Raw genomic sequence first — 14,536 nt, 5'->3', positions numbered from 1 at the left:
GCAACAATTTGACCGATTGACAGGTATCACAATGCTGAGATTTGTTCAGTTCGAGTTAACTCGATATCCTGATAAATCAACATGAATCTTAAATACCATGGATCATCGTTTCTCCCTTATTAGATCAAATTACTAAGAATTCTCCAAGAACCTAATATCCAAAATGCCCCTGATTTCCTAAATAATGGAATCACTCCTGTCATACCTGAAATCACAAGTAACTCTGATGCAAAAGATTCTTAATACCTGTCTGATTACTTAGTGCATCCGAAAAATATCATAATATTATATGATCTTGATAAATCACATCCCAAATAACTGATAAATTCGTCAACTATAAAACCCTTTTATAGGGATATCGTTTCTAAATTTAATCATTTTACAAAAGTTTCATGGCTCCCTACCTGTTAAATACCAGTACCTTCGGAAAATAACTAGATCTTCTAGTGTGTTCTCTATGTGTTATATGATTGTATTATCTGTTCTGAAATGTGTTTTACCGAGATTTCTGAGTTATTGAAGTTTTAAGTCTGCATGTCTAATTCATAATCTCTGGATACCGTTTCTACTGAATTGATATGTTTGAACTCTGATTTCCTGCTACCACTGGTTACTGTCTGAAAAATGTTTTTCTTCGGGGTACTCTGGGATCTGGTATGAAGTCTCTGCAGGTTCAACTTGATCAAACTGGTAATTTCTTATATAGTTTCAGACCGATCGAACTGGTAATTCCTTACGGCAGGTTCAGCTCGATCAAACTGGTAATTCCTTATATAGGTTCAGACCGATCGAACTGGTAATTCCTTACGGATCTAAGGTGACCCTTGGGTGGGCTCGTAAGCCTAATGTGTCTAGTGGTAAGACTTAATGAACCCTAAGGAACTCCCTTAGGGTGGAACCTCTGCTATTGATTTGGGTAAGTCCTTATGGACCTGAGCACACTCCCCTCAGGTGGGTACCTACGCTTCGGTTAGGGTAAGACCTTAAGAACCCAAGATGTACCCTTAGATTGGTACCTGAGCTCAATGTGCCTAGGGTAAGTCCTTATGGATGCATTTCTAGGGAACTGCATATTGGTGCTCAGCTAGATGGTTTTACCATGGTTTTAAAAATATGTTTTAAATTACTACTGTTTTAAAAGATCTGTACATTTTCACTGGTTTTGTGGGAACACACTAGACACCCCATTCTGATCTCCTGAACCTAATTCTCTAAACGTTTCCTCGGAACTGTAACATTCATGTCTTTTATTCGAAGAAATATAGTGGAACCTTAGCTCATCCCGAAAACCTGTAGACGTCTGGATCTACAAGGAAATTTTATGCTTGCCTATTGTCTGCATGTCCTTCAGCATCACTTGGTAGTTCTGTATTACTGAGCTTCCCAAAGCTCACTATGTTACTCATTACTTCAGGTTAAAAGAATTGATCCAGTGCAGCTATCAACATCAGTATTGGAGTTCCACCGCGTTCTTGCAGAGTACGGTGTATGTAATTAGGGGGCATGTAGGTTATATTTTGTTTTTATACTCGTGTTTGAAACGTGTATGATTTTAACTTCTATTTGTAGCATATGAATGGTTTTCTGAACTTGTATTTTTAATTATAATTCATTTTATGATTTTACACATTTTAATAGAGATTTTAAATTTTTCTGGGATTTTTCCGGTGACCTTAATGTGACACATCGGATCGGATCATTCGTATCAGTTTATGGGTGTTACAAAATAATACTTAACAAAATGGTTAAACAGATCGATTAAGCTAAAACAAAAGTTATCCTTCACGAAATTTTTAGAATCTACAAGCAAATCTGTATGGAAGTTGAGAAATTCAATTTGATTTTAAGTGAATAAATTTACTGTACCCCACGTGAATGTTCGAAGACATTTTTGTCTTTAAGTTATGGGTCAATTCTATTGAGTAATTGAAGGGGTCTTTCATTTCAACTTGAAAAATGAGATGATGAAGAAAAATAACTAATAACTAACCTCGTCAGCTATTATTAACTTTCAAGTAAAAGCCTAATTATATTATTAATAATTAACTCGTCCCTATCAAACTTTCTGCCATACGTTCTTTCCAACTCTATATAAACACCCATACCCGAACCTTCTCAAGTTCAAACCAAAGTATATCGTTCACCATTTTAGCTAATCCTTTTATCATTTTTTTCCCTGTAAACCTATTGCCTGCTAGCTGCAACACCAAAATCTCATTGTGTAAAGAAAAAAGGAATTGAGGATAAGAGAGGGGCGAAGTTTTGTTTTTCCAATGGAAACTAGTGTTTTTATTTTACTATACGTGATTTTGTTTCTCTCTACTCTTCTTTCATACCCATTTCTAAGGAAGAAAAAGAGAGGGTTTCGTGTAGGAAGATCTAAGCTTCCACCAGGTTCAATGGGTTGGCCATGTATTGGGGAAACTCTTCAACTTTACTCTCAAGACCCGAATACATTCTTTCTTACGAAACAAAGAAGGTGCCTGTTGCTCTTACCTTCACAGGCTTTGTTGTCCATTCCCCTTTTGTCTGTTATACTGAGCTTTGGTGGTGCTGCCATTGTTTGTTTTCTTTGTGATTTTCAGATATGGAGAAATATTCAAAACCCATATACTTGGTTGTCCTTGTGTCATGCTGGCTAGCCCTGAAGCTGCAAGGTTCGTGCTGGTGACTCATTCTCACTTGTTCAAACCGACTTACCCCAAAAGCAAAGAGAAGATGATTGGCCCTTGTGCGCTCTTCTTTCACCAAGGCCAATACCACACTCGGCTAAGGAAGTTGGTTCAAAGCTCGATGTCCCCTGATACAATCAGGAAGCTAATCCCTGATATCGGACGCATAGCCCTCTCCGCCTTGGATTCATGGGCTGCCTCTACACAAGTTATAAACACCTTTAACGAGACGAAGAAGGTAAATATAAAAGAGAAGATATTAGTAATAAAATATAGATCGCATCTTTAAACATGTTTCTACTGTGTTTAAAGGGTTTTTTCTTGGCTGTATGATGTTGTTGTCCTATAGTGTTCTTCTCTTTTCCTACATTGGTAACCTTTTAGAATTTTGTTTTTATTGAAGCCTGGCTTTGGATCATGATTTTCTAATACGTGGATGGATTTCTTACACTCTACAGTTCTCTTTCGATGTCGGCATTCTTTCCATTTTTGGTCACTTAGAAGAAGGCTACAAAGAGAAGTTAGATCAAAACTACAGGATACTGGATAAAGGTTACAACTCTTTTCCAACAAAAATTCCTGGGAGTGTATATCACAAAGCACTCCAGGTAAGAACCATTTCGTTTCTCCTTATCATAGAAAGATACGTGTATATGTATGCATACATGTATGTGTGTTGTGATCACTTGGAGGCAATTCTGATATTTTGCTCTCTGAAAAGGCAAGGAAAAGGCTGAATCAGATTCTAGGTGAAATAATTTGTGAGAGAAAGGAGAAAAGGTTGGCGGAGAAGGATCTTTTGGGACATTTGTTGAACTTCAAGGATGAAAAGGGGCAAACTTTGACTGAAGATCAAATTGCTGATAACATCATTGGAGTACTTTTTGCTGCACAGGACACCACAGCCAGTGTTATAACATGGATCCTCAAATTCCTCCATGATGACCCCAAGCTTCTAGAAGCTGTTAAGGTAAATCATTCTAGCACTCCAATTAAAGACTAAAAAAGTTTTAACGTCCAGAGAATCAAATTAGCCTCAATTAATGATTCTCCAAAATCATTGCAGGCAGAGCAAAAGGCGATATACCAGTTAAACAAGAAGGAAAGAGGCATCTAACATGGTCACAAACAAGGAACATGACTCTTACACAGAGGGTATGAATTGTTTAAAGTCATATATATTGTTTCAGGAAAAGCAAAATTTCAAGCTTTTGAGTAATTTTCAGGTTTTACTAGAGAGCTTGAGGATGGCAAGCATCATATCTTTCACATTCAGGGAAGCAGTAGTTGACGTGGAGTATAAGGGTAAATAAACTAAAGACTTAAACTAGAATATTCCTGATTTAAGGGGGCATTAATGAATTACTGTTATTAACTGTTAATGTACAGGATACCTAATACCGAAGGGTTGGAAAGTGATGCCATTGTTCAGGAATATTCATCATAATCCAGAATTCTTTTCTGAACCTCAACGCTTTGATCCATCTAGATTTGAGGTACTTACTGTTTTTCATAAAGATTATAGCAATTTTCTACTAGTAATACACATACAAATATGCATATGGATGAAAGGCTTACGATTTTTGTTTTTCTGGATATGGCTTCAAGCAGGCAGCTCCAAAACCCAATACCTTCATGCCATTTGGCAATGGTGTCCATGCCTGTCCAGGCAACGAACTAGCCAAGCTGGAGGCCCTTATTTTTGTCCATCATCTAGTAACAAAGTTTAAGTATAATTTCTTAGCCTATTAACAACGTCATATATCCTATAGATCTAACTACTTGAACCTAAACCTTCTAAACATAATAACATTTCAATTTATCGTTGGGATTTAATTTTTTAGTAAGTCTAACCTAATTAAGGATTTTGTATTAAGTGGCAAAAGATATTGTAGTGCTAGAACAATTTGGTCAATTCCCTTTCTAATTGAGGGGCGTGGTGATCTTTTATTAGCAGGTGGGAGGTGGTGGGCTCTAAAAGTGGGATCCAATATGGTCCATTCCCATTACCTCAAGGAGGACTCCCAGCCAGATTTTGGAAAGAATCCAGTTGTCCTTCCCAAAATATGTGCCCTTAAGTTACAAGCTTGGGAAAGAACCCATCCAGCAGTGCAGCAACCAGAAATTCTCTGCTCCCTAACCAAAACCCTGCTATTTTTCATCATGGGGTTTCTAGATTCATATAAGATTTCACCTTCATTTACTATAACTATTAACTTCTTGTAATTTTTGCAGTTAGTAATTGTAACTTTTCTTTAGAATATGTAAGTATATTATCGCTTATAATAAAAAATGTTCAAGAAAAACACAAATTACCAAACTTGCTCTCCTCCCTTCCTTTTTTCTTTTTTTCTTTCTTTCTTTTTTATGTATTTAATCAACTCATAACCATCGAATTTAGTATCTATATTTAATTTGATATAATTTTATCTTTGCTAATGTTATATCCCAGATCAAATCATTAACAATGTTAAAAGAATTTAGTTAATCAGTTGATGTGAAACTACAAAAATAAATCAAAACATGTAGACTGTAATTATTTTTAAATTAAATCAAATATATTTATAAATCTTGTAAAACTGTGGAAATTCTCATAAAAACATATTTATTATTTATAAAATTAAGAAATTACATTTTAACAATATAAAAATAGTTATATAACTAAAATAATATATTTTTAGTAAATATACCAGAACAAAATGAGATAAATTTTACCCTGAAAAATAACTCTGAAAAGACATACTTGACCAATTATCAGAAAAACTATATATGATCGAATTGAAAGGAATTACTGAAATACCCTCGAGCTTCGTAATAATTATAATAACCTCCACTGATCAAAGGAACAAATACCCTGAACTTTAAAAGAACTGGAATACTTGAAGCCAAATATATCAAAAGTAATGTCATTATTAATAGGGAATAAAATGACGATGATACGCTTATAGTGTAAAGAGCACAATGGATGGTTATGATAATGGAGATGACCTGAGAACTCATATCTTGAACCACTTGAACCTTGGAACCATCGATTTTAATTTCGAATCTATATTGGAATTACAGAATTGCCCCTGGAGTGTAAAATGACCTAAAGTATCTCCAAGCCCTGGAATGACTAGTGCCCTCAAGCTCCGGAATGAATAATTCAACCTCGAATACCAAATGAACTAGAAATTATATTTTATGAGATAACACCAGAGACTGAATTATTGAAGGTACTTTACACGTCTGAATTTCATGAAATGACTAATTATATGATCAAGTTGAATGGATTAGAAGAACTGTATGTATTTGAATTTCAAAATGATTGAATTACTATGGAAATTTCAAAGTGATGGAATAGACTTAACTACTAAACGGCTTAAGTACCTTCAAAGACCTAGAATTAAGGAATGATTCAGACAAATATGGAAGCATTGATAAACTTGTATGTTGTACCACCCTCAAGGGTTTTAAACCCTAGATCAAGCAAGTCGACATTTATTGATATTGTTGCATTACAGAAAAGAAATAAATACCACTGGAATACTTACTCGTCTCCTCAAGAGCTGATCAAAGAAGATTCTAATATTGATCAAATCAGCTAGTGCAGTCAGTAATAAGAAGTGAATAATAATGAAGTATCACAGTCCGAATGATCGACAAGTATTACAGTGTTAGGATCTTTGGTTCAATTAGACTCAAAATCCTGATAATTTAATACATAATCATGAATACCCCTGATTGTTTGGCTAATGGAATCACTCTAGTAAATCTGAAACTAGATTTATTATGTATAAAAGGTTTCTGAACACCTTCCTGATGCACCTGAATCATAGAGGTATTCTAAAGTATCAACTTTAAATGTCTGCTTTGATCCATTAGTAATCGATCCCTTTCAATAGGACCATGTTCCTGGAATCTGATCAAATTACATAAGTTTCATGTTTTCCTGATAATTATTAAGTGCTTTTGAAAAATACTTGGATCCTCTAGTGTATTCCCCATATACTACATGATTGTTTTATATGTTTTGAAATGCGTTTTACCAAAATTTATTGATTTACTGGCTTATGAACCATGGATACATGGTATATGTTCTTCGATTACGGTTTTCACCGAAAAATATGATTTATGGAATCATGAAATTTACTGATTTATGAACTATGGTTTCCTATTTTCACTAGTTACTACTTGAACTGTTTTATTGGGAATTAACTGGGTAGGTAAAGGTTCAGCTCTGATCAAGCTAGTAAATCCTTACGGACCTAAGGTGACTCTTAGGTAGGCTCTGAGGCCCCGAGAAACTTTCTTGGGTAGACTCTCAGGCCCCAAGGCACTTTCTTGGGTTAATCATGGGACTATATATGATATACATGTAGAGGAAAATTATATGGTTTATTTCATTGACACGTTTATGAGATTTTACTGGATCACGATCCAGATATTACGATTTACTGTTAAAAGTGATTTCTACTGGATTTATATGGGTAGAATTATGAAGTATGGAGGTTTAACTATGATCCTGCTAGTAAATCCTTACAGCTCTAAGGTGACCTTGGGTAGGTTCTCGGGCCCCAAGGCATTCCCTTAGGGTGGCTCCCTTTGCTGTGTGCTTAGGGTAAGCCCTTATGGATGCAGTTCTGGGGAACTACATAACAGTGTTCGATTGGAGGGTTCTACTAAGGTTTTGAAAACATGTTTTAAACAGTCATTGTTTTAAAAAAAATCTATATCTTTTATTGGTTTTGGTTGGAACACACTAGATACCTATTCCAATCTCCTAAAAACATTGTACTCTAAATATTTTCTATGAACTGAGATCTTCATTGCCTTTACTCGATGATCTACCAGTGGAACCCCAGCTTATCCCAAAAAACTGTATACATCTGATTCGATAAGGAAATTTTATTGTTCTACATTTATATACATGTCATGTAGCATCAATAGGTAGTTCTGTATTAATGAGCTTCCCAAAGCTTACTCTTTGACTCACCATTTCAGGTTCGAAGGTTCAAATCAGTGCAACTATCAACATCAGTAGGGGAGTTCCACCGGTGTTGCTTGCGAAGTACGATGCATGTAGGTTGTAATTTTGTTTTATATACGAGTCTGAAAATATATTCTATTTATGAATACTGGTAAATTTTTACTTTTGTATTTATAAATTGATTTTATGATTTTACATGTTTTAATAAAAGTTTTAATTTTTCCGAGACTTTTACGGTGGGTCGCTCCGGTAGCCCTAATATGACACGCCGTATCAGATCGGGCCACCCACATCGGTCTGAGGGGGTTACATTCAATTTTATTTTCGATTAGTTATATTAATTATAAATTTTATTTAAAAAAATGATTTTCAATCTTTATTTTTCAGTGAAACTAACATTGAATTTATATTTAAGAAGTTAAAAAGGAGAGAATTGGAAATTTTGGATCCAACAGACGTCGATGACTGTGGTCAATGGTGATGAGTGAGGACAACCGACGTTGACCGAAGATGGTGATGAGTAGAGACCAACGACACAAACTTTAACTGGATTCAAGGGTCAAATTGATATTTTATATAAAGTCTAAGGCTTGATTTAGTATTTTATGTAAAGTTTAAGGTTAAATTACTATTTTGTCTAAAATTTATATGTTAAATTAAAATTTAATGATTTTTATTAATGTGTCACATCAATAAAGTAACTGAAGTTAACTGCTCAATGGTTAAAACAAGACGAATCGAGAATAAAAGTGATTAAAATCAACTCTTTTTAGAATCAATTTTTTTTCAAAATTGATGATCAAAATTGAATAGACTAGAAATATAAGGGACCACCAGTGTTATTTATTCAATAGATTAAAACATTGAAACATACTCCCCTGCACCATAAAAGGTGTCTCTTATTGATTTTTTAAAAAGTTTATTTTTTTAACTTTGATTGATTATTTTAAATATTTTGAATAATTAAATTTTATAAAATATATATTTATAAAATATTTGATTGAAGATTTTTAATTTATATTTTTTATTTTTTTATTAATAATAAATTTTAAATAATAATTATTCAAATTTTAAAAAAAATTGACCAAAAAAGTCAATAATGGACATCTTTTATAGGACAGAGGGAGTAGTATTTTCTCATCCATTGTTAGCCATAGCTATAAAACGTAGTATGTATCCCCCGAAATCTCTTTCTTATTATTTAAATAATGCATTAATCAAGCAATCTCGATAGTAAAACAATTATTGTTATTTTTGAAAATTTGAGTTTGAGCACCAGGAATATCAAGAGTTTGAGTATTCAGTGTCAAATGATTAAGAGTTATTTTTATATAAAAAATACTATTTCAATAAGGCTTAAAATGAAAAGTGTTTAAACTATACCTCTTTTTCCATTTAGGTGCCTAGATTTCTTTTGGCCAATTTAGGTGTCTAACGTTTCCAAAGTTATCATTTAGGTACCTAAGTCGCAAGACTCGTTAAAAAATATGTTAAAAATAAGTCAACCATCAGTATTCAACACGTGACTTGATTTTTTATTTTTTAAACTTCTATAAAATAAAATTCATAAAATTTTAAAAAAAAACCCCTAACTTTTCTATTTTTCATAAAATACTCAAGACTTTCAATTCACCCTCCGACGACCCCCACTCACCCGTCGTCCACCAAACCACTGACCACCTTCTGATCGTTCACACGTTGATTGAGATGAATGTATATTGTGATTTAAGTATTTAGGGTTTAATTTAGGGGTTTGAGTTTAGGGATTTTGACCGTTTAAAGATTCAATCGGCGATCAACAATGGGTGAGTAGGCGACTGATGGGGGCAACAACGACAATGGATGGTAGATGGGTGAAGTGGATGAATTCGAATTAAGGATTTTGATGTTTTTTTATTTTAGAAATTTTTTGTTTTTTTAAGAATAATAATCATTTTAAGTTTTTTTAAATAAAAATTTTAAAATTTTATTAAAAACCATATGTCAAATTCTGATTAGTTGGTAGATACACTTAAATGATAACATTGAAAACTTTAAATACTTAAATTGACAAAAAAAATTACCTACATCAACAGAAATTTGTACACTTTTTTTTTATATTAATACATCAACATAAAAAAGTTGATGAAAAATAGTTATCCTTATGCCTCTTCGCAAACTTTTCTTCTACACTAAACAAACTCAAAATTTCTTTTCTTGTTACTTTTCCATCCTCCTATATTTATTCTACCTACCAAAAACCCCCCATCATTGGCAAATAAAATAATATATTTAAAGATGAGTATGAAAAAATAAGATTATATTTTTATTTCCATTGCATTTCTTGGTAGGAAATAAAAAATAAAACGAAAATTGGAGTAAAGAAAATAAAAGTATATTTTATTATTGAACTTTTTATAAATTAAAATAAGAAAAATAAAGGGTAAACTACTCAAATAGTCATTAATGTTTGGGTAAGTTTTCGTTTTCACCACTGATGTTTCAAAAGTCACAAATCGATCACTAATGTTATCGTTAACATCCATTAACAGCGTGACGAAAATCAAACGTGGGTTGTTAGATGCTTACCTGGATGGTATAATTACACAAATAGTCTATGTTATTTATATATTCTTTCAATTTGATCCTACTTTTAATAAATTAAAATAAATTTACCTACGAATCATGATCAAATATATATTTAAAGTATATATTTTAGTATAAATATACATAAGGTTATTGTTACTATTTACTAAATTAATTTTTTATAATTATATAAATTAGGTCACTAATTTTTAGTTCAATTAACCAAATTGTCATAATGTATACAATTATGCAAATTTGATTCAGTAAATAACACTAATAATTTTATGGATTATTTTAAGTTCATTATTTTAACTATTTTTTTTAAATTTGGCTTAATACAAAATTTTGTTCTTGTAGTCAACTAGAATCAACAATATTATTTTTTATATTTTAGTTTTATCAATTTATCATTCGTACCCATTAGCGTTATCTTTGATCTATGAAACATGTCATTGATTATTACGGTATCGATGTAACAATTAATTGTGCCGACATGATGGTCTATGGTGTTGATGTGTTAAATGACTTTAATTGATTTTTAAAAAAAAATTAAATGATTTATCATGTTTAAGAAAAGTTTAAATATTTATTTAATTTTTAAACAACAAAATAAGAAATTCTCAAAATTCTTAAATGTAACCAATACAATAAGATGAGAAACATTTAAAATTTTTATTGTAAAATCAAAATTCTTGTTAATATATTCACATAAAATAATAAAATAATAATAATTAAATGGTCATTTAAAAACTCAAGTCGGTGTCATCTTAGTATAAAAATAATATTAGTGAACATCAATTTCGTGTACACTAAATTAATAGAAAATATGTCTCAAACATGGCAATCTCAAGTTGTTGAGGAACAATCAAATATTTGTTTAGTGAAGATATTTATTTTAAAATATTTCTAGATATATCTTCTCTGTTTTAATTTTTTATGATTTAAAGTATTTTAGTATTTATTTTAATTTATTAAAACTAGGATCAAATTGAAAACATTAAAATAAAAAGATTTAAAGTATTTAAATATATAAATAACATGGATTATTTGTGTAATTATACCATCCATGTAAATTTATAAAGTATATATTTAATAAAGTATTACTCAAATTGAAAACATTAAAATAAATATATTTAAAGTATTTAAATATATAAATAACATGGACTATTTGTATGTAATTTTCTTTAATTTATTTTATATTTGTAGGTAAATTTATTTTAATTTATTAAAATTAGGATCAAATTGAAAGAAATATAAATAACATGGACTATTTGTGTAATTATACCATCCATATAAGCATCTAACCGCCCACATGTGATTTCCGTCACGCATGTTAACGGCTGTTAACATCGAGTGACCAATTTGTAATAAAAGATAACGTTAGTGACTGATTTGTAACTTTTAAAACATCAATGGTGAAAACAAAAACTTACCCAAACAATAGTAACCTTACCCAAAAATAAAAGGTGACACATAATAAAAAACCATTTAACTCATACAGTGTTATCATTTTAAGTTATAATAATTTTTCTATAAAAATATTGCTTCCCTCTAAAAAGTTTCAGCAAATTTTATCATTATGGTTGATTTAAGTGATAAATAATTTGATATTGTTTAAGCATATTTTGAATTCGATTTTTTATGTATGAAAGAAAATTTCGCTGAAAAACTTACCAACTAAAACTAGATGTACGACGTTGATTTATCAAAATTAATAGGACGAAATCTTGAAATCGTGAAGGCAAAAATGAATAAATAAAGTTTCACCAAACTCTTTCTCCGGTTATAGTTGGGGAAAATGGTAAATATGTATTTTGGCATCTAAATTTAGTTTTAAGATATAATTTGATATTTGTTTTTATATTCAATTAGATACATAATTTTAAATTATTTTTTTATTTAATTTGATGTCTGAATTTAATTTTTTGATTCAAATTAATACTTAAATTTAACTTCTTGATTCAGATTAATTCAAACAAATTATTTATTATAAGTATCAAATAGATTTTAAAAATAAAATAATACCATATTGAAACAACAAATTAAGTTTATATATATAATTAAATTAAAAGCTTAATTATTAAATTCCACCTTAATATTAAATTTAAATACTATATACTTAACCTGAAAAAAAACATTTCTATATATAGTCATACGACGATTTTCCCGATATATCACCGGTGACCGGTAATATTACCGATATAATACCGGTCAGATTATATTTCCCGATCTAACACCCTTAGCAGTAAAGTGCGCCCCCTGCACCGCGCTATACGATGATTTGGCGCCACGTGCGTGCCCCCTGCACCGCGCTATACGGTGAGCTGGCGCCACGTGGGTATAGTGCGGCCCCTGCAGTGCTCTATACCTGTATATCTGACACGTGAGGTATAGCGCGGTGCAGGGGGGCGATATACCCTAACTACCGACCCTCCTCCCTATAAATACTCCATTCTCAATCAATTTTATCACACCAAATTTCTCAAATTCTCTAAATTTCTCTCAAATACTCTTTTTAAGGTATATTTTATATATTTTTATTATATTTTTACTTTATTTAATATTTTACTAATATAATTCTTTTGCATATATAAAGGAAGGCAGTCTACTTCGCTCGGATGTAAATCATATATCTCGACAACAGAAGTGGACATGTTTTTCTAGTATGTCCTGGGTTTCTACAATGCCCACATCTTCTGTCTTGTCTAGATCTTTCTCTAATATCCATATCGCAATGAATTCGATTGGATTTTGGACGACCACGCTCCCTCAATAAACTCGTATTTGGTACAATCGGAAGCCAATCTTGAACCTCATCAGGGTCTTTGTCATTACCTATGGGGGGAAACTCAAATTCGTATGCCTTAAAAACTTCAGATAGTAGGTATACGAGATCCACAAAATGGTTTAGCTTGACGTGTATGCGAGCAAGCTGCTATCATGAGAGCATGAATACTTAAGAGCTTGAAAAAACCCGCAGTCGCACGTTCTATCCCTTAGATTTACTCTTAACGACACAGCTTCAATCCTTTGAAGAGGTCGCGGTAACTCTGTGACACGAAACATTTCATGCCTTCTAGAGAAGCTTGTTACAGACATTCCATTTGATGCAACATTTTTTTTTGTAGATCTGGAACTAATCTAGGGTGATAGACATGACCGCCTTGCATCCAGGTTTGAGCTTGTCCCCCGAGTTTCGAAAAAAGCGCCCCCAAACGAAAATATGTAGTCTTTACCAAAGCCGCTACAGGTAAGTGACTTGCACCCTTTAAGGTTGAATTGATTGCCTCTGTCAAGTTGGTCGTCATGTGTCAATATCGATATCCACCATCATATGTTCATCCCATTCTTATCGATGAGGCTGATGTATCATATCCTTCCTCATTCTTCGCCCGCAACTCTTGAAACATTGATTCAAACGTTTGAGGAAGTAGTTCGTAACCTGATCAAAAAATATATAACTTACTAACTTGTTGTCTTTGCAAAATTAAAATGATCAAAAGATAACAAACTTGCTAAGTTTCACTTACCCATCCGCACAATTAATTGACGCTCATCATTCTTCTTGTACCTTCCATGGTAGTTCACGGCAATGTGTCGAAGACAACACCTATGTTGGACAAAGGGTGGTTGTCACATTGGACCCAAAGACTCCATTGCTGCTTTGATCCCAGCTCCGCGATGTGAAATGACACAGATGTTTTCCCTTGTGATAACATATGCATGTAAATTTCGGAGGAAAAAAGCCCAAGAAGCTGTATCTTCTCATTCGACAAGAGCAAAAGCAACTGGAAGAATGTTGCGATTGCCATCTTGGACAACTGCCAATAATAAACTTGCTTGTATTTTCCATACAAGAAAGTCCCGTCGTGGACACAGGCTTGCAGAATTGACAGCATTAACGCACTGTGGGTAACTCCAAAAAACCCGATAGAATTTGCATCGATCGTGAAGAACTCGATCATTATGGTATGCATAGGAGGTTTCGAAGTCCACAATTGTCCCAGGATTCAACGTTCGCACTAGCCTAAACCAACCTGAAAGTTCGTTGTAAGATGCATCTCATTCGCCATGAAGTTTGACAATGTCATTTTGTTTTTGCCAACCAAGCTTTTTTATAGGAGACAGTGTACCCATACTGCGATTGTATAGCTGAAATCAACACTGCAACAACTATATGAGAGCTTGCTTTGACCATGGGCATGATGGCTTGGCATATCACTTCAGAGTCCAAGTTGAGATGATCTTGGTTGACCCCTCTAGCACAACATGTGTGAGGACCGTAGTATACTGTTAGTTCACATCTGTTGTTTTTCCTCTTCCTCTTCGA

At 32.6% G+C, this 14,536-nt stretch overlaps 1 pseudogene; it reads left to right on the top strand.

Moving 5' to 3' along the window:
- The first annotated feature begins 2,210 nt into the window (after positions 1-2,210).
- On the top strand, positions 2,211-4,439 carry LOC120204947 (annotated as a pseudogene).
- The last annotated feature ends 10,097 nt before the right edge of the window (positions 4,440-14,536 follow it).

This window comes from Hibiscus syriacus, unplaced genomic scaffold (assembly GCF_006381635.1).
Source record: "Hibiscus syriacus cultivar Baekdansim isolate YM2019G1 unplaced genomic scaffold, ASM638163v2 tig00011761_pilon, whole genome shotgun sequence".
NCBI lineage: Eukaryota > Viridiplantae > Streptophyta > Magnoliopsida > Malvales > Malvaceae > Hibiscus > Hibiscus syriacus.
The sequence above is the reverse complement of the archived record's forward strand: the minus strand, read 5'-3'. Positions and strand labels throughout refer to the sequence as shown.